The sequence below is a fragment of the Enhydra lutris genome, unplaced genomic scaffold, assembly GCF_002288905.1.
Source record: "Enhydra lutris kenyoni isolate GAN:26980312 unplaced genomic scaffold, ASM228890v2 scaffoldscaffold15, whole genome shotgun sequence".
Lineage (NCBI taxonomy): Eukaryota > Metazoa > Chordata > Mammalia > Carnivora > Mustelidae > Enhydra > Enhydra lutris.
Window position 1 is genome coordinate 47,697,246 of NW_019154099.1, and position 24,967 is coordinate 47,722,212.

General features: G+C 44.7%; 1 non-coding gene across 1 annotated transcript; it reads right to left on the reverse strand.

Annotated features, from left to right (window-relative positions):
- Positions 1 to 16,716: 16,716 nt before the first annotated feature.
- Positions 16,717 to 16,789, reverse strand: TRNAF-GAA. Its single transcript has one exon. It is a non-coding gene; the product is annotated as a tRNA-Phe (tRNA).
- Positions 16,790 to 24,967: the final 8,178 nt, after the last annotated feature.

Genomic DNA, 24,967 nt, shown 5'->3' on the forward strand with positions numbered 1-24,967 from the left:
TTGGTACACTGAAGGCAGCAAGGAGCTTGACAGACTTAGGCAACACAATCAGGTCTGTATTTTATTTTATTCATTTATTTTTAAAGATTTTATTTATTTATTTGACAGACAGAGATCACAAGTAGCAGAGAGGCAGGCAGAGAGAGAGAGGAAGGGAAGCAGGTTCCCCGCCGAGCAGAGAGCCCGATGCGGGGCTCGATCCCAGGACTCTGGGATCATGACCTGAGCTGAAGGCAGATGCTTTAACCCACTGAGCCACCCAGGCGCCCCTCAGATCTGTATTTTAGAAAGATTAATCAGGCAACAGTGTGGGGGGGGGCATTGGACTGGGTTCAAGGGCATACAGAAGGCAGCAAAATTAGTTAGGAGTCTGTTACAATAAGCCAAGTACTAAATAAATCAGTTTCTAAACCAGGCAACAGTGAGGAATGGATACAATAGGAGAGATTCACGTTGTATTAAGGAGGCACAAAAGAATAAACAGAACGTGGAAATCAGCTGGATGTGGAAAGTGAGGGATGGGGAGGTGAGGGACCACCCCCAAGCTTCAGCCTGAGCTAATGGAGAGGGTAGGAGACCACTAACAATTACTGACTCGGACAGCACTGGTCAGGAAGCTGCCCGATGTATTCCAAGCACGGAGGGTTTTCATACAAGGAATGGGGGGCTTACAAAATCTCAAGAAGAGCGAGCAGTGGTCCTCAGAAGCTCAGTGGTTGCTGTCCAGAGGAGAAACTATTTCAAATCTCAAGAATTTCTAGAAAGCCTGGCCCTTGGGCTACAGCACCAAGGCAGGCAATCGCCAAGAAGGAACCAACATCTGTGTAGACCACCACTGTCAGGTCTCCTCTGGGAGTTCAGCCAGAGAATGGAAAGTTGAGATGGGGAACACTGTGTGACCCTCCACACCCCCACCGACCAAGGGGGATGTTTGATATCTGCCTCCAGACAGCATGAAAGAGGTCGTGGCTGGGAAAACAGATTTGAAAGTTGTGGGGCTCGAAAATGAGGTTCCCTCAGAGAGGCCAGAGAGAGAAAAGTGAGAAATAAAGACAGTCTCCGCCACTGGCCTAGATATAAGGCCCAAGAGCAAGCTTCTCGATGTGGGCCACCCACTGTCGAACGTCAGGAATCCCTTCATCCTACAGAGCAGACTCAGCCCCAGATCCAGGTCTGGTTCCTGCAAGTCCCACGTCTCCCTTTATCTAGTGCTCTACTGACCACGCCTGATCATGGAATCAGACCTGCTGATTCAGTGTGCTGGCAAGTATTTTGAGCCTCAGTTAGCTTGAAGTAGAGTGAGATGATGGTCACGTGCCAGTGGGTGGGTGAGGAGGAAAAGGGGCAGAATTAGGGCTTGAGGTACCAGCTGGGTAAGATATTTTCTACATTAAATTTAAACCCTTCTATACCTGCAGCCCAGAAGGGAAATGCGTCCAGTGAGAACCACATGATTCAAAGCAAATGAATGAAGCAATGCTTCTTTGTGCTAAAGATTTCATGGTCCGTCTCATTCATCATGGGAGAAAAAAAACTTTTTTGAAAGAATACATGTTTAAAAGCAATCCATGTTTACCAACCGAGTAATGCATTTAAGATTGCTCAAGGAAAGGCAAAATAAATCCATATCAAAAGTGTGTTCTAAAAAACAAAGTTTGTACAAAGATTCACCATATAGATACCAATAAGATATCTCAAGGCACACCAAATACGTGATTTCTTTAATTTGTAATCATTTGCTAAATCACAAGAGAGCAAGTGGTGAAGTAGGGGACCGAGGAGAATAAAATGGGTTAGAAGTAACTTCCAGATGATTTCTCTTCCACTCTTTGAGTTTTATTCCATGGGCTAACAACATCTCTTCCTTTCCTGTCTTCTTCCAACTTCCAATCACTTTTATTCATTTTCTGAAGACTCCGACAATTGATCACAGCCACTTCTGCCTTTGTCCAGTTCAAGGTCCATGTGAACACCCATCCAGTATCTGGGTTTTCATCTCCAATAAATTCCTCCTTTCCTCCTAAAGGAAAAAAGGAATGTTCATGGCCAATGCATCACCAAATATTGATTTTATTCCTGAAGTTTTGTCAGAACTGTTCACTTGTCTCTACCTTTCACCAATGCCAAGTTCTACTCAACATTGTCTATTGCCTGAGCAGAGGCTGTAACCTCTGTACAGACCCCCCACATTTATTCTCATTCCCCTCTAGGGTTTTATTATTTAAACTACCGGTATGATCATCTTATGCCTGTTGCTTAAAACTGAATATCTGAATACATTCCAGCTCCTCATAGGGGAAGGTCCCAAATCCTTAGCATGGACTCAAGACCCCCCAAGACTTGGCCTCTTCTCTTCCCTGCAGTTTCATCTTGCCCTCTGCCTCTCCTTAATCCCCAAGCTTCAATCTTTCTGTCTTATTTCAATTCTCAGAACGTACCAGATTTTTCCCAGCTCCAGAGTCTCCGTCCACACTCTTCTATTCGGATAGAATGGCTTTTCCCCATTGCTTGACCGTCACTCCCTCCACCAGCTGGTTCTTTCTCAGCCCTAGTTACTGCTTATTTAATTTAGATTGAAGGAAAAAATTAGGAGGCTGGGGACAGAGAGGATAACCATAGCCTGGTTTTGCACGTAACGAGTTTGCATTGGACACTTGCTCAATCTCATCCAACTTAACCCCATCTCGGAAAGAAGAAATTGTTTTACAACCAGAAGTAAATTGAGACACATGGATAAGAAATTTAAGACGGAAAGAATTGTTGGAATCATGGCCACTGTGATCCATTGTGTGGGTTCTGCCCTGCTCAAAGGAACAGTCAGGACGCGGATAAGAGCTAAAACGCACCTTGACTTTCCAAGCAACACCTTGACTTTCCAGCAACAGCTGGACTGCTCCAGTTGAAGATGTGCTTTTTTTTTTCTCATTTGCATAAAGTAGGGTTGGGACCTATGGTTTCCTGATTCACATCCCAAAGATGTGGGCCCTTTGGTGATTTCAGTGGTGTCCAAAGAAATGGAGTAACTTGAAAGTCAACCAGATAAGAAAGGAGGCGAGACAAAGCGCAGGGCTGGTGCCGCTCCATTACTCTACCATGAGGCAACTCCACCAGTTAAGTGTGAGGGGGAACAGAATGAAGATCTAAATCCATATTGAGCTCTGACACGGCAATTAAGGACATCTAACAGAATCTGAATGTGCTTCCTCTCTGACTTTAAGACGTCTCTTAGAAGTCAAGAAGGGTCGAATGGGGCCCCCAAACACAGATCTTGCTATTTAACATTCCCAATAATCTTCACGTTAACCCCTCAGTTGCTTTCAGATCCCGCTCCACTTGCTGCAAAATGAAAATTAGAATCGATACAATGAATCCTCAGTCTGTAAAACAATCCAAGGCTCTATTTCAGCATGAAACTTCATTTAAACTGTGGGAATAAAAAGAAAAGACAGCCCTTTGTTCTCCTCATTTCACAAGCCTGCAAATGGCCTCTTAGCCAAAATAGCTCCTCTAATCTTTAAGTTTTAATTAGTTGCCTACAATTCATAAAATATCGGGAATTAAAATGCTGATACCTCATTCTCCTGAGAAATGGCACACAATTAACCTCTTTTTTCTGGTTAAAGACAGAAATGGAGAAAGGGTAATGACAAAATTAATCTATTCTGGCGGCAAGGGCTTCCACGGTGCCCGAGAGCAGCCTCCGCCCCCCGCAACAAAGGGAACGCAGTTCCGAGCGCAGAGAAACCGCGGATTCGCAGCGGGTAGCCTTGTGCATTCGTGACAAGTTCTAGCACAACGCCATACTGAGCAACCCAAATCTTACAAGAATGCGAAATGATTCCCCAGTTAACCGATCTGACCCACCTTCCTTTTTCCTCTGAAAATGGGTACAGGCGTCGGCGCAAAATAATGTCTGAAGCTCCAGCTATTTCTAGAGGTGGAAGAAATGGCGAAGAAACTCCCACCTTTCTGGAATGATATCGAGATCGAAATTTACACCTGGCAGTAAAGTCAGATGGAGTTGCTGGTACTGAGTTTGTGGCTTTCTGGAATAATTCCCCCCCAAAATTAGATTTTGCTTTTTTTTTTTTTTTTTCTGATCATAAATATTTTAAAAAGATTAGCCATATCCATTTAAATTTAGCAAAAAGCTCACAGAGACAGAATAGAGTCTAAAACAGTTTAACATATGCTCTCAATGAAGACGTGAGGACACAAGGGGAAAATGGAGGCTGTGGAGTCCATCCATTTGCTTGCTTTCAAACCTGCTTTCAAAACTCGCTAGCTGTGTGATCTACGGTAAGCTGCTTAACCTCTCTGAGCTCTTGTTATGTATCTGTAAAAGGAGGACAAAAACCTGCGCTGTGAGCATGAAACAGAGAAAGCTTACAACACAGAACCTGACCCTTCACTAGTGTTCATTAAGATTAGCTACGATTATTGTCAATAAAGGATCCCGAATATCTTTAATGAGTACCAAGAAAGATAATGTTTCACATTAAGAACTCACTGCTAATTCCAATTGCTGTTTGTTTATTAGGTAACAGCTTTACTGAGTTATAATTCATATGCGGCATAATTAACCTGTTTAAAGTGCTCACTTGCAATGGTTTTTAGTAGATTCTCAGAGCTGTGCAGCCCTCACCACAATCAAATTTTAGAACATTGCAATGCTGCGAAGAGAAACTCCATACTCATGAGTTATCACTCCCGCAACCTTGTCCCAGCCCTAAGCAGCCACGAATCCTTTTTCTGTCTCTACAGATTTGCCCGTTTCGGATATTTCACAGAAATTGAATCACGAGATATGTATGTAGTCTTTCTGTGAATGATCTCTTTCATTCAGCCTTATGTTTTCAAGGTTCACCCATGCTATGGCATAATCAGGACTTTGTTCCTTTTTATGGTTGAGCAGTGTTTTATTATATGAATATACTAATGTTTTGCTTATCCATTGCTATTTTTCCTTGATAGAGTAATTGTAAATTCAGTGGTAAATAATAAAATCATAATAACATATAATATCAACCTTCAACCGTACAGAGCTGCTTTCTAGCCCACAGAGTGCATTGACGTATGTGATTTCATTTGAACCTGAATTTTATTTGCAGCTCAAAACAATCCCAATGGCAGACATCGTGTATTTCATAGATGAGCTCAAAGAAGTTAGAGGTCGTAGCAAAGATCATATGGCCACACGGTAATGGGCAGAGCTGGGACGCAAACTCAGACCTTCTCAGTAGAGGCCACACTTCTGCTGATACAGCTGAGCCACGGTGGGTACCAGCCAGTCAAACAACCCGGGTAAGTGAAGGTCCACAGCTTTGAGTACACTTTTTGGGACTTGGAAGGAGAGACGAAAATAAATGAAAGCTCTTCACTGTGACCTCTACTTGCACCTGAAATGGAGTCACCATCAAGGGGGAGGGGATTTTGGCTCTGCAACTTCAAAGTGAATTTATCATTTATCATATCGTGGCTTCTGCTGGAGCTGACCCATTCCTTGAGAAGCAAAACAACAGGTCCCTTGTTAAGCGTTCTATCTTCCCATTCTCTGGCTAAGTGCCTAGTTGAGGTTCAAGGACGATGCCATTTTTCAGCAGTACCGCTGTGATCAGAGACACACTCAGCCTGGTCTGAGGGGAAAAGAGGAATTTCCTTCTGTATTTATTTATTTATTTATTTATTTATTTATTTTTAGATTTTATTTATTTATTTGACAGACAGAGATCACAAGCAGGCAGAGAGGCAGGCAGAGAGACAGGAGGAAGCAGGCTCCCTGCCGAGCAGAGAGCCCGATGCGGGACTCGATCCCAGGACTCCGAGATCATGACCTGAGCCGAAGGCAGCGGCTTAACCCACTGAGCCACCCAGGCGCCCCTCCTTCTGTATTTAAACCCCCCAGTTGGATTCCTATGCTCTGCTGCAAACAGGTACAATCACCAGCTCCCTCCTATTGTTTAAACTGTCTTGCTCCTTTGGTTGGGGAGAAATGACCCCAAATTATTCTACTTTTCAAAAGAAAAGTAGAGAACTTTCTGAGAACTTTTTAAAAAAGATTTCATTTATTTGAGAGAGAAACTGAGTGAGAGAAAGAAAGAACACAAGCCGGGGGGAGAGGCAGAGGGAAAGGGAGAAGCGGACTCTTGGCTGAGCAGGGAGCCTGACATGGGGCTCGACCCTAGGACCCTGAGAAGATGACTTGAGCCAAAGGCAGAAGCTTAACCAACTGAACCACCCAGGTGCCCTGAGAACTTTCTTCTTTGTCTTTTATTTTCCCCAAGCCTAAATCAAAGCAATTTGTTAACAATAATCATTTATGTACACAACTCTAGTGTGTTTGGGTGTGTATACAAAATCTGGAAGCCACTTTGGCAGAGGGGAGAAACAGAAAGAAAATAGGGTTTGAAATCCATCTGGGGATTTAAATTCAGCCACATGAGCTTATGACTGCCCTCCTTCCCCGACTTGAAACCAGCACAAGCTGATCTCCTTCCAGGCTGTTGGACCCAGGAAAGACTCTGAGCCACAAAACTCAAGCCCGGCTGTGCTGGGGGCTAGAAGTCTTGTAACAAGAACTGTGGGTTGCTCTCTTCTCTTGAAAGTCGTGGTCAACCCAGCAGAGCTCCTCACAGGCCCAGGGGAGTTCAGCGGGCTGCAGCGCCTTCAGAACGGCTGGATAAGTAAATGCCAGGCACGAACTTGGCAGGCTTGCCAGGAAGTCGCTGGGCATGTGGCCTCCTGTCCACCCAGCATGAGAAGGATGTGTGGCTACAGAGAACCCCAGGCCAGCAAGCCTGCGACCTTTGCCACCACCTGACAACACTCCACATCCTCCGTCCTTGTTCAGCCCTGACCCTCGCCTGTGTCATTTACAAATGGCCTTGGGGCCCTTGAAATACATGGATTTGGAACTCTGGGGCCCTGAGGTGGGAGAGTGGAAGGTGACCCGGCATCTCTGTGGGGGGGTGTCACCCTGTCCGCGGTGACCCTGGCCTTGAATGACAAGAGATTTGGTTCCATTTAAGCACCTGTTGTTCAGTTGCTTTCTTCCCCCCAAGAAATAATGGAATCTTCCCTTGGTTTGCCCTCCGCGGTTGTTTCTGGAGATCCCCAGCAGAGTTTCATTATGGATTGACTTGTGCAAACCCCCTAAATTCTGATTCTGAAATCCTAACCTCTGGTATCTCAGAATGTCACTGTGTTTGGAACTAGAGTTGTCACAGAGATAACCCAATACAACCGGCGTCCTCAGAAAAGGGAAAAATTTGGACAGAGATACACACAGAAGGAGAACACCACATATAGAAGAAGGCCGAGAGCAGGGCACTATTTCTGTACACCAAGGGATTGCCAGCAAACCACCGGGAGCCGGGTGAGAGGCGTGGAACATTCTCCCTCTGAGCCTCAGGAGGAGCCAACCCTGCCAGCACCTCGATCTTGGAATTCTTAGCTTCCACAGCTGTGAGATGATAGCCCCCAAGTCTGTGGTACACTGTCATGGCGGCCCCAGCAAATGAATACAGGGCCCTTTCCTTGGTTTTTGGAATTACTTCTCACCTCATCTTATCTTTTTCCCTCACGTCACAGGGAAACCTGCCTCTTTCATTCCAGTCTCCTGTGTGTGTGTGCATGCATGTGTGTGTGTGTGTGTGTGTGTGTGTGTGTGTGTATTGGGGGTGGGGGGGGTTGTTTCTGCTTTGGCAGGACTCTTTGAGAAGATGGAGTGTTATGTTAAGCCCAACTCTAGAGGCCTCTGCACAGCCGAGGACACTAAAACAATGTTTCCTTTTAATAAATTCATTCCATTTATCTCTTTATACTAAATTTTCCAAGAGACAAGATCCTTTCACGTGACCAGAAATTGGCACAGTAATATATAACAACTACCTTTTTAGAGCTTAGTGTGTGCTCGCCTCTGTTTTGGTTACATATATTAGCAATTTAGGGGTTACAGTTCTCCTGTGAGGGGGATACCATCATTACCATCATCATCATCATCCCTACTTAGCAGGCAAAGGAACTAAGGCAAGGGGAGATTGAATGACATCCTCTGTAAGGTCAGGGGCCAAGCCAGGAGTCCAAGCCCGGCTGCAGTCTGGTACCAGAATCTGGGCTCTGAACCACCATGCACCTTGCAAGCAGAATTAATGGCATGAATGTGGGGTTCCGAATGCAGCCCCTCCTTCCAGGTGTCAGTGATCTCTGCCCAGCCCCGTGTCCCATACTGGATGATGACACACTCCCAGCCCACTGCTGGTGGGTTGTTTTATATGTAAGACCAGCAGATCTGGAAGCCACCAGTCACTCTCCTGTTCAGAGCACAGCAACACACCGCACCCTGAGGGCGCCCATGTACCCATGTCCGTGTCCAGCAGAACCGCGGGAGGGTTGACGCGGCCAAGCAGGAAATGAGAGAAACCTGATGGACTGAGTTCCAATGGGTGTGCCCAGCAAACTGAGATTTTTTGTGAAAGTCCATCAAACACCCCCAGGCAGGTAAGCGAGATTCTCTCCGATGACTGCGGTCTTCAATAAATAGTTGGGGCAAATGCCAGAAAATTCCGAGTTCTTACCACTCTAGTGACCCCATCTATACAGAGTCATCGCAAAGAAGTGCTAATAGTATATCAGTACTTCGAAATGGCAGAGACTGGCCTCAGTTGCCTTTCTTTTTTTTTTTCTTTTTTTTTTTTTTTTAAGATTTATTTATCTCTGATAGAGATATTTATTTATTTATCTGACAGAGAGAGAGAATGAGTTCATGAGCAGGAGGAGGGGCAAAGGAAGAGGGGGAGAGGGAGAATTTCAAACAGACTGCCTGTTGAGCACAGAGCCCATGTGGGAGCTTGATCCCATGACCTTGAAATCATGACCTGAACTGAAACCAACAGTCCGACGCTCGGGCAAATGAGCCACCCCGGCACCCCAGGTCCCCTCTTCCAGGGAAGACACCCGCCTGTACCCCAGCAGACACTCTATGAAGTCCATTCAGCACCGTGGCAGGCATCCCAAAGAGGAGTTCTCTGGAAATGGCACAGCCCTCAACGTCAGGGAAAAGCTGGGCTGTGCTTCCAGCTCAGAAGCTGGCAGGGACACATGTATGTAGAAAATCCTTCTACATACAGGGAAAGTAAGCCCTTTATCTAAGGCCCCCAGTGAACCAAAGGAACTGCGCGGAAATGTAGCACCTCCTCCAAGGTCCAGTATCCATAATCCTCGAGAATCTTTTCATCAGAAGGCCTGGACCTGATGATATGACATTAACAGTGGACAGAATAATGTCTGGGAGCTGCCAGGGCCCGTGATGTCCAGCAGCTGCTTTTCAAAGGGGACCTCCCAAGCTCACCTTCTGACAACCAACACCTGCACGGGCTCGTAACCCCACACGAATGAACGAAGTGATAATTGGTGGATTAAGGAAGCCGTTTCCAGGATCAAGACACGTTTCTATTTGTGTTGGACTGTTTACTGTCTTTCTAGCTCCCGGAGCACAAAACCTTTATTTAGCTCTCAATCTCTCAGCTACACCTGGGAGGTTTTCTAACACGTGTTTATCTAGAAAGTTATTCAAATCTTACTTTTAAAAATAGCAGTCAGAACACCTTAAGTTGAAAGATGGAGAGAAGTTACTGTTGTTGTTAAGACATCTGTTAATGTCATTACATGGAAAAACACCAGGAAATGTGTGATGGTGATCCTGGCTCCTGGCTCCTGGTGACCTGAATTAACCTGGGTTAGCGCTCGGGCAGATCCTGGTCTCCAAAATGCCTCAACTTGTCTCTGCTATGCCAAGGCTAAGCACGCTCATTACAGAGCACTAACGAAGGGGCCCCACTCCCTGATCTTCTGTTCTGCTATGTTGAAAGTTTAGAGCATTTTTGCACCCTGTTTCTTAAATTATGCAAGCGAGAAATTTTATAAAATGCAGATGAACAAAAAACTGAAAATCATCCATAATCTTGATTAGCCACACCACCTTTTCAGTCTCTCTGAAAAAGTTGCTTTTTGTCAAATCAATAGATGTCAAGAGACATTCCTTGAGAATCTGTAATGTTTCTGGCACGGGGCTAGATGACAAAAGGCACAGAAAAGGAACAGAAACCTCAGTCTGGACCCTCAGAAGGGTTCATTCTCTTGGTAGGGAACAAAAAAACAAATACACCCAGGGCTGAGAGATGGTGGTCTGCCACCTTCGGCGGGGAGAGGGGAGGACAGGTGAGGGGAGGAGATGTGTTATTTGTCGAATAACTAGGCATTGAGTTACCTGCTGTGTGTTCTCACTAGGAACATGGATGCAGGTCTTCAAGAAATAACAGGAGCCGGTAAGGAACGAAGACCCATGAGATTCAACAAAATGTTACCTAGACGGTTACACGGACAAGATGATGCGATGGAACACTTAAGCTTCCCTGGGGAGCCAGAAGGAGAGGACGCGGGCATCGCTTCCCCAGGCGAGGAGCAGTGCTTACGGAGCTCGCCATGTGCCTGGCGCTCAGAGCTTGTCTTACAGGTCGAGCTTACTTCTCACCATGGGGCTAGAAAATAAGTCACTTTTTAAAAATTAAAAAAAGAAAAGAAGTTATTTACTTTTTTCTCTATTTTGCAGCCGGAGAGACTGAAACTGAGCAGGATTATAGACTTAGAAACATTACTCGGCCAACAGGTGGAGTCGGAGCTGCAGTTCCGGCACTGGCCTCCAGGTGGCCGGGCCCCGACCACCCCCCCCACCCCCCTCACCCTCCTTACCCCCCACTCTTACCACCCCCACCACTCCCCACCCCCGCCCTGCAGATACATAGCCAAAGTAGGGGGAACTTGGTTGCCTTCTCCTCTCTTTCTCCTGCTGGGATGCATTTCATCTGATCGGGGCAGTCAGAAGACTCTCGGCGTTGGTGTCCCTTCGGCCTGTTTTCACAGCGTGAGAGTGTAAGGTTCTGAGCCACGCACTGCTGGAATGAGCCACGGCTCAGATCCCGCGGCCGGGCTGGCTGGCGGGAACAGGCCGGCCAATGCTCACCATGCATGCAGCTGAGAACCCAGATTTAAAAGAAATAAAGTTGGGGCCCCTGGGTGGCTCAGTCAGTTAAGCGACCGCCTTTGGCCAAGATCACGATCCTGGACCCGCCTGGGGCTCCCTGCTCGGAGGGGCGTCTGCTTTTCCTCTCCCTCTGCTGCTCCCCCTGCTTGTTCTCTTTCTCTCTCAAATGAATGTATAAAATCTTTAAACAAAAGGAATAAAGTTACATTCAAGCTGTCTTGAAGTTTATCTCTGTACCTGAGATCAAAGCTTCTCTCCTAAGGATTCCGGGCTATTACCTGCCAAATCAATTGTCAGGGCTGCCCTTCTGCTTCCCACCCTGACCCTCACCACCGCAGGAGGGAGAATTTGACTACGCTGCTCCCCTCGCCTGCCGGGTCCCTTCTCTCTGTTGCTTTTGCCCTCTTCTTCTCATTCTGTGAGCCCAGCCCCCCTCCACCATCCTTGAGGGTGACCAGTGCCTGCCCTTCCAGCTGTTCAAGGTCACGTGCCCTCTCCCAGCCCCCTCTACTACTCAATAATACTAGCATTTTCTGGCCAGAATATAGAAACTCAGAGGTATCTCTTCCTGAAGTCAAAGCCACTGTTTGGAGCAGGTGACACATTGCCATAAGGAAATGAGCACACGTTCAAAACAGAAAGTGAAAGCTGGACCTCGGGAGTCACCTGCCCCGTGAGCAGCCGATAGTGCGCTCTCTGGGAGGTGGGAATGAGAGAGATCCAGATCAGCTTCCACTGTGGGAAAGGTCTCATGCAGAAGCAAAACTTGATAGACAGTTTGAAAGATGGCCGTGAGTTTGAAAAGACGCTAGAGGAACAAGATGTACAATAAACAAACATCCGATTATATTTTTTTCTGAATAATTTACCAGTTTGACATAAGAAAATGCTTAATGAAGATGTTCCTCGCCAACTTCCCCATCTCCTACCAGGAAGGACAGAAGTTAATCACCATAGACAATAGGACACCCTGATCAGCCTTCAAATGGCACCAGAAGAATCCATGTCACCAACTTTACTGACTAGCCTTATTTGCCATGGTTTCCCATACATTTACCTTCCCACAATTTGCCACCCTAGAAACGTGGTCTTTTTCCATTGTCTTGTCATTTCTCTACAAATGTATTGTTCTGTGGTTAAGACACTATAGAAGTCAAAGTTTTAACCAGCCCTTGAAGTTACTCATCACTGGGTGCTTCCACAAGTGTATGCAGTGTCCAGGCTCAGGAATTTCTGTCTATGTAGATTCTTTTCTTGTTAATCTGTCTTTTGTCAGTATAAATTCTAGGGCCCCTGCTAAGAAGCTAAGAAGGTAGTGGGAAAAAGGTTTTTTTTTCCTCCCTTATATTCCAAAGGTCCTTGTAAGCACAGATAAATCTGTTCAACTGCCCTTCTCTAATCTTGATCAGACAATTTTCTATCAAAATAAGCCAAATATCTGATCACAACTCCTCTTTGACCTCTCCTGGCTTTATCTAAACCTGTTCTTTTCGTAGCATCTCCTTGGAAATCATACACTCCTGCAAAATGATAATTTGAAGACTGTAATCAAGTTACTCTTAGTTTTCTTCTATCTTGGCAAGTCTATTTCATATGTTTTTGTTGTTGTTTTGGTTTTTTTAAAGATTTATTTATTTTAGAGAGAGAGCGTATGAGGCGCACCTGGGTGGCTCAGTGGTTAAGTGTCTGTATTTGGCTCAAATCATGAGCCAAAGGGGTCCTAGGATTGAGACCACTGTCGGGCTCCCTGCTTGGTGGGAATTCTGCTTCTCCCTCTGCCACTCCCCCTGCTTGTGTTCCGTCTCTTGCTGTGTCTCCTTCTGTCAAATAAATAAACAAAATATTTCAAAAAAAGAGAGAGTGGGACAAAGCAGGAGAGCAGGAGCAGAGGGAGAGAGAATCCCAAGCAGGCCCCCCAGCACCAAGCCGAAGGTGGGGCTTGATCTCACAACATTGAGATCAGGACCTGAGCCCAAAACCAAGAATCGGGTGTTTCAATGACTGTGCCACCCAGGCACCCCATTTTTGTTGTTTTTAACATAAATCTCCTCTTCCTTAATCACAGTTTTTTTTTTTTCTTTGCTAACCCTTTCCTTTTAAACCGAGTTAATCAAAACTGAACAAAATGCTCCAACATGAATCGCACTAACGCACTGTATAAAAGAATTACTCCTTTATTTTTATGGCTCATATTTCATTTTGATACATCTCAGAATTATGCTGGCTTTTCAGAATGACACACCTATGTAGCTTTTTTTTTTTTAATTTGAATTCAACTTTGTCTCCTACCTGATAGAGTTATTGACAAGTTTAGTAGGATTATGCATGAAACACACTCATCGGAATTCCCCTGCACATAGAGAGCACTCAAGCAATGCTAACTCTGGATATTCTTGATAAAGAGTCAATGAGTATGTAGAGAGAGGGGTTGCTCAAAATGCACCATAGAATATATTTCAGCAATGAGTAGTCAAATATTCGTGCACTCTGCTGTAGAACAACTCATATACGGAAATTGGAATTTATGGAAGTAATAAGTGACTTGGGTGTCTGTTATGAAGAAGACCATTGCCTTTGCTCAAATTGTCCTGCTTCATTTCCTGCACCCACACCTAAGCCTGCAAATAATACTCCAAGATTTCAGTTAGATCAGTGAGCTACACTTACACAAGGTAATCAATTCTGACACCATATATTAAGGACTATCGTGTAGGAACCCTACGTTCCTGGAATCTGAGGCAAATGCAAACAGGAGTTGTATTTCTGACCAAGGCTCAACCTATAAATCTGAGATAGGACAACAAATACAACAGAAGACTAAACAGCTATAAGCCACTATACAGTTAAAAGAGTAGACCCATAATCCAACTAATAAAATGGGTATTAATATATGTACATATCGATTACTCAGAAGGCCCCCAATGAATTATTAAATGCTCATCTAGTTTCATTGCACATAAAACAAGTATATCAGCTTCACTCTCTTAATTATGCCCTAAAATGAATATTGTATCCAGGATAATTAGGGAATAAATAGTCACTTAGCAATGTGCTTGTGGCTCCCTTAGAAATTTGTCACATAAGCCAGATGTCCCAGGTTTCTTTCCAAAACCTTTCAAGGAAATGTGGAAAGATGCCTTTCCCTTCCCACACTGGATAAATGGTCTGAAGCAAGAATGGACTTTCAAAACCTGTTTGTTGCCCGTAGAGAACTGGGCTGAGCATTACCTGATAAATGTGCGACGTGATCACATTTCTTCCATTGAAAGCATTTCTTTTCTAAAGTAAGGGCTGACTCCGTACCTTCAGCCCTCACCCTTCACCCCCTCCTCAGTCCTGAAGAGCTATCCCAGTGCAGGTGTCAGGGGCTCCCTAGGCAACAAATCATGTTCAGTCCTGCTCAGACGTCACTCTGGGAAGTAACAGTGCTTGAAATCGATCAGAGCACTTCATGCATCAATGAAAAGCAATTAAAGTGATCAGATTACATCTTTAGACTTTACTTCTTAAGGTTAAAATATATTTTATATATATATTTTTTAATTATTTTTAAAAATATACACACATAAAATATTTTAAGTGCTCCCTATCTTCTTTGTGTTCATCCTTTACTCCCACAAGGCCGGCAAAACCCTTTTGGACCACGCCCCAATGGGGGTCTGCCCAAATGATTCCCCCTTTTTACCCTTCCCCTTTCGGACTTCTGACCTGATATGTGCCTCTGTCCTCCCCCAATACCAAATGTCCACTAGCAAATACCTGATCTTATTGTCTGCCCTGCAAGGTAGCTAATCCTCAGGTTGTCCGAAATGAACAACCCCTCTCATTTCAGTGTGCATATCATGCCCCTTGCATTTAAACCTGCAGAGAGCAGGTTGCACCCGTTTAGTCTTCCCCTCGTCCAAGAAATCTTCCTCTGAGGGCCCAACCAAGACCTACTTCCCCATAATGCCTTTTCGGATTAACCAGTAAAGGCTTTTAGTTTCTTCCTATAGCTCCCCTCATTTTTATGCACACATCTTAACCAAACATCGCAACAACTCCTCAGGTGCAGTAACCTTTAAGAGGTAGCAGATGTTAGATGCCTGAGGTACATTAGGTTTAATCTTTGCAATCCTACAAGGATGATTATATGTAAAATAAGGATAATGATGCATACCTTATTAGGAAATTATGAAGATCTAGTACTTTCTGGCACATAGTGGGAGGTCAATAATGAATGCTCAATTAATGAATGAATTAATCACCTGAAAGCACACAGTACTTCACCAACCCGAAGTACCCTTCCAAAACAATAGAGCCAGATGTGCAAGACCTACCCCCTAAATCCCAAGAGGGATTGTCTTCCACGTGCTGGCCAGCAATGCACCACCACATACTCCTTTTCTAGTGGCTTAACAGGTCGAAATTTCCTCCTCCCTTAAGACAAATCTACATCCTTGCAACAGCTCACCCTGGGTCCCGGCTCAGCTCCCAGGATCCCACCCAAAACAGGAGGGTTTAGGATTAGCTACTGAGAGCTGATCTCACCCCCAACACATACACACTCACTATGAAAGCCCAAACGCTCGGAAAAAGATGTATGTCGAGCACGTGTCGGAGTTTTATTTCAGACTTGCAGGCTAAAAGACAGGAAAAGGCAAAAAAGCATGGTTCACACAAACAGTCTAGGAAAGGGCTCTCTTAGAAATACAAAGGAAAGGTTGCTGGGGGGAGGGAGCTTGGGAGAGGGGGGTGGGGTTATGGACATTGGGGAGGGTATGTGCTATGGTGAGTGCTGTGAAGTGTGTAAACCTGGCGATTCACATACCTGTACCCCTGGGGATAAAAATACATTATACGTTTATTTAAAAAATAAAATAAAAGAGAAAAAAAAAAACAAGAAATACAAAGGAAAGTCTAGAATGAGGGGATCCTCAAACTTCAGCGGCTTCTGAATCTCACTCGCAGGGCTTGTTAAAACACCTAACGCTGGAAACCAGTTTCTGAGACAGTAAACCAGAGGTGGAGCCCAGAATTTGCATTTAGAACTAGTTCCCAGGGGAAGACGAGGCTGCTGGTCCGGGGGCCGCACTTGGAGAACCCCCTAATAATGTTGTTTAGGTGCAAGACACTAATTTAACAGAGCTGTGAGGCCGCCGCGGCTTTTCCCCTTTGGCAAGTGACCCTGCTTATGCCCCCCGGAGCGGCCCAGCGGGTCCCTCTAACCGGAAACACGGAGCCGCCAGGTTCCCTTAGGGGCGAGGCCCGCTGGGGGCCGCTCGATTCAACAGAGGGTCTTGCTTTTCAAGCCGGGCTGCTCTCGGGAGTGAAATTTGCGGTGAAATTGTCTTTCTCACTCGGCGAGACACTAGGAGAGCTTCCTCACATCAGCACCTGCGCGCAGCACCCCGTCGTCGCCGCAGGCCTCCACGGTGAGCTGCAGGACTCCAGGGGGAGCGGCCCCCCGGCTCCGCCGGCTCCGCACCGCGCATGCGCAGCAGCGCCTCCGACGCCAGCCAGGGCGGCGCCCCGGAAGTGGGGGTGCGGGGCGGCCGCTGTCCCGGGGGCGCCGAGAGTGGCTGCTTCCACTCCTCGCTCGCCTCTCCTTAACGTCCTTGGTTTCAAGTGTGCCCGGCGACCGGAGATGAGGGACTCACTCGAAATTTGACTCCATTCGGACTAAAAAGGAGCGCTGCCGAAACCCGGGATCGAACCAGGGACCTTTAGATCTTCAGTCTAACGCTCTCCCAACTGAGCTATTTCGGCGCCTTCTCAACTGTCTTTAGAGTAGACTATTACTGAACTATGTGCGTCCGCCCCTTCCGTCTCTCCTCAATCACCGCTTGGAGCGTTCCTTCCTGGTCCTGTTAATCGGTCACCTCAGAGCTCCGCCTTGCTCTTTACCAGCCGCGATTAGATGCGACCTACACGTTACTTACTTTCTTCAACGTAATCCGAATTTCTGACTTAATCACCAACAGGGATCCCGGGCGCGCCCCGGCGCCCGCTGCTGGGCTCCTCTGCGCCCCCGCGGGCGGGCGAGTCTCCCCAGGCCCCTTCCCGCGGCCCTCCAGCGGCGTGGTGCCCCGGGCCAGTCCTCTGCCCCCGGAGGCAGGTCCTTCCCGCCGACCCGCGCCTGGCCGTGATCGTGCACCTGTGTCATCACGGACATGAAGGAGCGGGCAAGGGCATGGAGGCAGGATCGTAGCCTCCCTGGGATGCTGGGTCCTCGGGATGCCCCTTGAACCTATAACCACTTTACACGCAGTCGGCCTGGCACTCCGCGGGCGCTCCATATAGTGCTGGGCGAGCTCATTAGGACGATTTCCCAGTGCCAAAGCTACTTCCTACACCAGTAAACAAGATGTTTCCGAAGCATCCGCTACATGCCAGTCACAGACGTTCTGCAAAGCCCAAACATCCTATTGTTTTATAGGTTTTTTTTTTCTCTCCAATTAATTTGTGATTTCTCTAAAAGCAGCAGTGATTACCGTAACGCCCTTTTAGTCCGCTCCTTAGAGCTTTGCGTTTAAGTGGAACCTTCACAGGCAATTTGGAGAGATGCATGGATGAGTGCCTTCGAATGTGGAAGATTGAATATTGGAAGCGTTTGCAATCTCTAAAGTGTAGAATCGCTTTCTGAGTTCCTTTTTTGTGTCAAACACAGATAAGAGAAGAGCTTGAGATTTGAAAGAAATCATGGCTAAGGAGGGGAAAGAGACCCCAAAAAAACTTGCGGACGACATTGATCTGTGAAGGCTTTGTGGGGATTACTATGGAAGAAGGGGCAGTTTGGAGCAGCAGATCCTACATAAAGAGACAAGAAGAGAGGACTTGAGCGTCATAAATGCAGTTACCTTTCACATTGTCCTCAAAACTTCCCGGTCTAGGGAAGTGGCTGGTAAGTTTTGATGGGATTTGAGGTGGGAGTCTGGGAGAAGTAAAGGCCCAACATCTGAGGGGAGATGGAGGAAGAAGGATAGGACAGAGAAAAGAAGGAAGAGCACCGCCAATCAACTTTACATGTTCACAACGTGATGTGGTCAAATCCTTTGGCAAATTACAAGATCATAGCAACTACATTGTGAGAGTGATCATTCGTTGAGTAAAGGTGGATTTCAGGATGTAGGTGTTGTGATGTATGTCACGATGAATGGGGTGGCCACGTAGCTCCGTTTGCCCAGGACACTCCCAGGACCCTGTCCCAGAAATACCTCCTTCACTCCTACAAGTCTCTTGTGACTGGAGAAATAAACGATGTCATCATCCAATTTATAAGCAGTGAAAAAAACCCACAGCTTCACGCTGTGTTATGAACTCTACCAGTTTCACCATTCGTGAAAAGATTTTTAACATCGGCTCCATATTTGTTGTTGCTCTTTTACAAAGGAGATTGAAGGTTTCCAGGTTTTAGGGTCATTGTTCCCTATGGTGCTAACTGGCCACCTGTGGGACCCTGCTCGAACTACTGGGTAGCTCATAATTTTGGCAATAGATTGCTGTACGTTGTTTTCAGTGACGTCACCACTCTGCAAAGCTAGCTTTTTAGCAGTTCTGATAAAAAGTAATTGCTCACGAAAATAAATGTGTTCTAGGAAATAGACATGGTGATTTCCCATCTGCTTCAAGGCATGAGAAATTGTGCACTACCGATTGTTGTTTCAAACACACCATTGTTAAGTAATGATGGTTATTTAAGGATGAAATAAAAATGTAACTTTCTTTCAATTTATGTATAGAATTCTGCCAAACGGTTACAAAGCTTTTGGTCATAAATATTTAATAAGTTATTTGGGCCTGAATATTTAATAAAAGGAACTGTTTGGGATTTCTTTTGGTCTGGGGGCATCGGAAAAAATTACAGAGACTCTAAGAGTATCATGAAAGTTTGAAGACCTCTTGCATAGTGCCTTAATGTTGATAGCAGAAATGAAATTATTACTGAATTTGGGAGAAAACGTGACTTTGTTCAGCAAGATTGCAGAGGCAGGAAGAACCATCAGAAATTCCACAGAGACCAAGTGCCAAGGGCTAAAGTAAAGTGAAAATCTGTGCACATACATCACAATAAGGGACAGATGATAAAGACATTGGCACTCAAATGAAGATAAATCATTGGAGACTCCATGTTGAAAAGAAGTTTTGCGTAGGCTGCAGTCCTATCTTCCAAATTAGCCCTAGGATTTTGGCAGTCCAGTCTAATTACCTATGATAACTATGAAAACTAATTACAACAACTAACTGGAAGACCTAAGAATAATACAACTAAAGAAAATATGTTGTATATAGTTACAGTACCTAATAAGTTTTTGAGCTGCTGTCAATTGATAATTTGTCCTTAGTTGTGCGCGCGCGCGCGCGCGCACACACACACACACACACACACAGCACTTACTTTAAGTTGCCTCTGATTTTATGTCTTTATTTTTTTAATTTAATTTTATTTTTTCAGTGTACCAAGATTCATTGTTTATGCACCACACCCAGTGCTCCATACAATACATGCCCTCCTTAATACCCACTACCAGGCTCACCCATCCCCCTACCCCCCTCGCCTCCAAAACCCTCAGTTTGTTTCTCTGAGTCCACAGTCTCTCGTGCTTTTTCTCCTCCTCCGATTTCCCCCAACTCACTTTTCCTTTCCTTCTCCTAATGTCCTCCATGTTATTCCTTATGCTCCACAAGTAAGTGAAACCATATAATTGACTCTCTCTGCTTGACTTATTTCACTCAGCATAATCTCCTCCAGTCCCGTCCATGTTGATACAAAAGTTGGGTATTCATCCTTTCTGATGGACTGAGATTTTAGTCAACACTTCTCAAAAGCATTAAAAAGCTGGGAATGTATTAAAAGGACATAAGTACTAGTTTGAAGGGGCTACCGCTGACCATATCTGAGCTAATCAGAGCATCAAAATGAATAAGGAAATTAATAGATTATGTACACTTTGGATAAATAAAGATCCACGGGGACAGTAATAGAGGGGAGAGGACTACAGGTTCTGGTTTATAGGTGAATGACTTGCACGGACTGATAGATGTGGAGAGCGTGGTAGCAGTGGACATCTCCATGGTCCAAGCATCATCGTAAAGACCGGTTCAGCCAAGAATCATCAATGGATGCTAAGTCTGGGGGGAGGTCATATGATGAGCAGGATCACTGCACGGTGTCAAAATTATCTTTACATAGATCGCATAATAATTGCAAGGGGAAAAATAGAAACTATATATACCGTGGAGAAACTGGACAATGTCTTGATCTAGTCATTAAGATTAACATCACCCATGAAGGACATTCAGGTATCATGTGCCTCCTAATGTGATTCTCTAGAAAGGATACAACGTCACTTACATGGTGGTCCAGCCAAGAATGTACATCCTGACTTTAATCATGAGGCAACATTAAATAAATCCAAAGTAAAGGTCATTCTAGTAAATGACTGGCCTGCATTCTTCAAAACTCACACTCAGGAAAAGGAAGACAAGCCAAAGAACAGTTCCAGATGGAGGAGGGAGAAGGAGACATGACCCAGCGTGATAAAGAGCAGTATGTGATCCTAGACTGATTCCCATCGGGGGAGGGGGATGCTTTAAAGGATATTAATGGAAAAATTGGAGAAATTGGAACATGGGCTGTGGATTATATAGAAGTGTTATATTGATGTGAAATTTCCTCGAGTTGGCAACCACAGTTATGTAAGAAAATACCCATGGTTTTCAGGAACCATACTGAACAATTAAGGAATAAAAAGACATCATATCTGCAATCTCAAGTGGGCCCTCAAGTGGGCCCACAAAATCAATAAATAATATGCGTACAAATACAGAGAGAATACGGAGAAAAATATTGAAAGTTGGTGAATCTGCGTAAAAGATACACGGGGCTTCTCTGCATCATTCTGTAACTGTTCTGAACGTTGGAAACTCAGAATTAAAAAAATAAAATAAAAGTGTGGTGCTTTTATGGAGCCAGACAATTTTAGTGAGAATCACAGATTAGAATGCTAGAAATGGAAGAGAATTTCAGGTTGAGTCAGCCTGACCCACACATTTATCAGAACACTGAGGCGCAGAGGCATTATAAATAATGGTTACCTTAAGGTTATCTTCTTGTTCAGCGAGGGCTACTGCAAGGAAGTACCATCAGTCGGGTACAGGAAGTTATTCTCTAACAGTTTGGAGGCTGCAAAGTCCAAGATCAAGGTGTCAGCTGATTAGGGTCCTGGTAAGAGCTCCTTCTGGCTTGTGGAAGGCAGCCTTCTCTCTCTGCATGCCCTCACGGCCTTTCTTTGCTGCCTGTGCAGAGACCTCTCTCTCCCTCTTCTTAGAAAGCCACCAATCCTATTGAACTAGGCCCCTACCCTATGAGCTCTTTTACTTTAATTACCTCCTAAAAGCCCTATTTCTTTTTTTGTTGTTGTTTTTAAACTGTTTTTTTTTTTTTAATTTTTCCCCCTCACCATAGCAGATACCCTCCCCAGTGTCCATCACCCAGCCCTTTTTCTAAATACAGTCACAATGGGGAAAACGTATTCAACATATGCATTGGGACTGAAGACACTCTATTCAGCCCAGACACAATTAGTTAGGGGCAGCACTGACTGCTGACGTATAGAGCATAGTCTTTAGCTCACTCCAAATGCTTGTAATATTTTTTTTTGAAGAAAGTTCCTATTTCAGTTAAAAATTGTTATGAGACAGGGGTGTCTGGGTGGCTCAGTGGGTTAAGCCTCTGCCTTCGGCTCGGGTCACGACCTCAGGGTCCTGGGATCGAGCCCCACATTGGGCTCTCTGCTCTGCAGGGAGCCTGTTTCGTCCTCTCTCTCTCTCTATCTCTCTCTGCCTACTTGTGATCTCTCTCTGTCAAATAAATAAAATCTTTAAAAAAAATTGTTATGAGACAAACTATGGAAAGAGCTCAGATGTCCATCGAGAGATGAACGGATATAAAGAAGATGTGAGATTATATATATATATATATATATATATGTATGCACACACACAGGAATATTATTCAGTCGTCAAAAGTGAAATCTTGCCATTTTCAACAACAATGTGGATGGAACTAGAGGTTATTATGCTAAGTGAAATAAGTCAATCAGAGAAAGACAATTATTATATTATCTCATATGTGGAATTTAAGAAACAAAACGGATGAACATAGGGGAACATAGGTGAGGTTAAAATAAAATAAGATGAAAATGAGGCAAATCATAAGAGATTCTTAATCACTGGAAACAAATGAGCATTGCTGGAGGGGATTGGGGAGAGAAGCCGGGTAAGTGGGTGATAACTGAGTGTTATACAAGACTGGTGATTCACTGAACTCTAATAATATACCATATGTTCATTAACTGAATTTAAATTTTAAATACTTATTAAAAAATTTTTTTAAAGAAAAAAAATAAAATTTATGTTAAAAAAAAAATTGGCATGAGCGTCCACATCTGAAACAGGAATCTGGTGTTAGGGCTCAGCTTTTCCTGGTAGATGGTTTTTTATGGGCATGTCTCTGCATTTTGAGGTTCCCAGTGTGTAGAAAATAATACTTTTGCTTGAGGGACATAAAGCGGTTTCTCCAAAGTTATATATTAAAGTGGTAACTTAGGGGAGAAGTATAAAATAGTTAATAGATTGTAAATATCATCAGTGCACTGAATTGATCCAAAAGAAGTTAATTTATTTAAAGCTATTAAACCACAAGTCTATAAAGACCTTATTGTTTTTTGTTTTTGTTGAATCACATACATCAGTATAAAGCCTCTGGGCGTACTTACCAGGCCAAAAACAATCAAGTAAATTATACTCAGGAACAACCTACCGAGCTTTTTGTACATTCTAATCCAATCCTCCCACATCCATCAGACAAATGCCTAACTAACCATGTGGATTTTGCACAATGCCCTACAGGCCAGAAAACTTGGATTCCAGAGCTTGAGTTTCAGAGGCTTGGGTGCTTTTTAAATACTGTCAGCTTAATTGCTTGCCTCCTTTTTGATGAAATGGGCCAGCCTCCCAACTGCATCTCTGTCCCATCTCCCAACTCCACCCCAGCAACTAAGGGATAAAGCCTGATTATTTACCCAAAGAAGTAAGACGAAATGAACTTAGCACAGGAGTTTTCTAAATCCCTTGATGATGATGGGTGATGGTGATGATGATGATAGTGATAATAATGATAATAACAAATAACAAACAAATAATAACAAAACAGACACAGGAAATAAATCAGTGTGTTCCTTTGTGCTCCATGAGCTTGCAGAAGTGGTGGTGTACAATGACCAGAGACTCAGGAAGGGAGGTCAGGACATAGATGCCCCTGTGCTCTTTGGTCCCGATGCCCCCCAACTTTCCCAGCAGCTCTGCTTCTTGACTCTGTACTGCTTTCACCCACTTCTCTAGTCCTGTTGTTTTGTACCCTTAAACCCCAACTCCATGTCCCATGATTGGCCAATCCCTGACCCACCGGCTTTTACTAAGGAGCCTTGGCAACAGGTCAGGGGAAGTCTCTACCCTTCCGCCCTGTCGTCCTTGCACACCCAAGCCAGAGATTTCCTAGCGTGTGTTTGTGGGTAGGTGGGGTGGGCTGAGAGCAAGGGACAGTGGGTTGGCTGCGGTCCAGACTTGGGCAGGACTGCCCCGTGTGAGGCAGGAGACTCACTGAATTTGCTCTCCTCCATCTTAAATCTGGGCACATTTCCAGGGCTCGCCTCAATTCAAGGGCAGAAAGCAGGTTCCTGAAACCAGATTTACCTCTCAGGTATCCAGCCCTTTCCCATCATTGACAACTGGAAATGCTGACCACACCAGGTCTTTCCCAACACACAAGGCTGCCTGTGACTGAGAAGTTGCCGCTCCTGTACACTGTCATTTTGTGGTTCTCCCACAGTACAGATCCTCCTGGATGGGCAGGAAGGAAGCAATCCCACCAGACAGAAGTACCTCTCCAGATGGCACATATTGCCTCTGAGCAATGATTGTCTCAATGACTGGATAAGGGGGTGTGACTGACACTTCTCTTCTTGTCCCCTACGGAATGCAAGAAATAAAATCAAAGTGTTGTTACTTGTCTCCACAAGAAGGAACCCCTGACATCAATCACATTGGTGCCTACATAATATTTACAAAGTGACCTCAAATCAGCTGGGACAGTGGCCTCTCCCTCATGTGAGTCAATGAAAGTGGTTAATGATTCCCAGGATCACACAGTTATTTGGTGACTGACATGGGACAGCCCAGCCTCAACTCCCAGGCCAGAGCTGCCACCTCGCATCATGCTTGTCCCATCTTAGACCAGCTTTAGCAAAACACAGCAGTTCCTTTCAATCTACGACCCACATGCACTCTGGGGACATTAAGGTTTTGAGGCAAATGGTCTTCTTGACCTTACTCGGCACTGAATTTTGCCACTTACACTAACCTGGCTCATTCCCCCCAGCACATGAAGAAACTTTATGCCAATGTTGCTCTGAGGACCTGCTAGAAACCATTTATATTTTAGTCTAAGTAGAAATCCTTCTCCCCATTTTCATGGGCCTCCTGTAGTACTGTAATGTAATAGGCATAGCATCGCCTATGAAGTCTCCTTGCCAAAAATAATGTTTGATCTGAAACGGCTCAAGCCTCGAAGCAGAACTAACTTCCAGTGTATATGAAATTCAGAGAGAGCAGAAAGAAGTTAAATGACACCATGAAGAAATAACTAGATGAATCCAGAGTATGAGATACTCTTTAAGATATCTGGCCTGCTGTCTTCAAAATGTCACCATCATGAAAACAAATAAAAACATCTCTCTATTTAAGAGGGTAAGATAATGTAACCAAAAGTAATGTGTGGACATTTATTGGATCTTGTCATAGGGGAAAAAAAAAAAAAAAACTCTAAATAAGAGACTTTGGAGGATGTAGGGGAGGAAAAAAAATTTTCTGAAACCTTCCTATCTT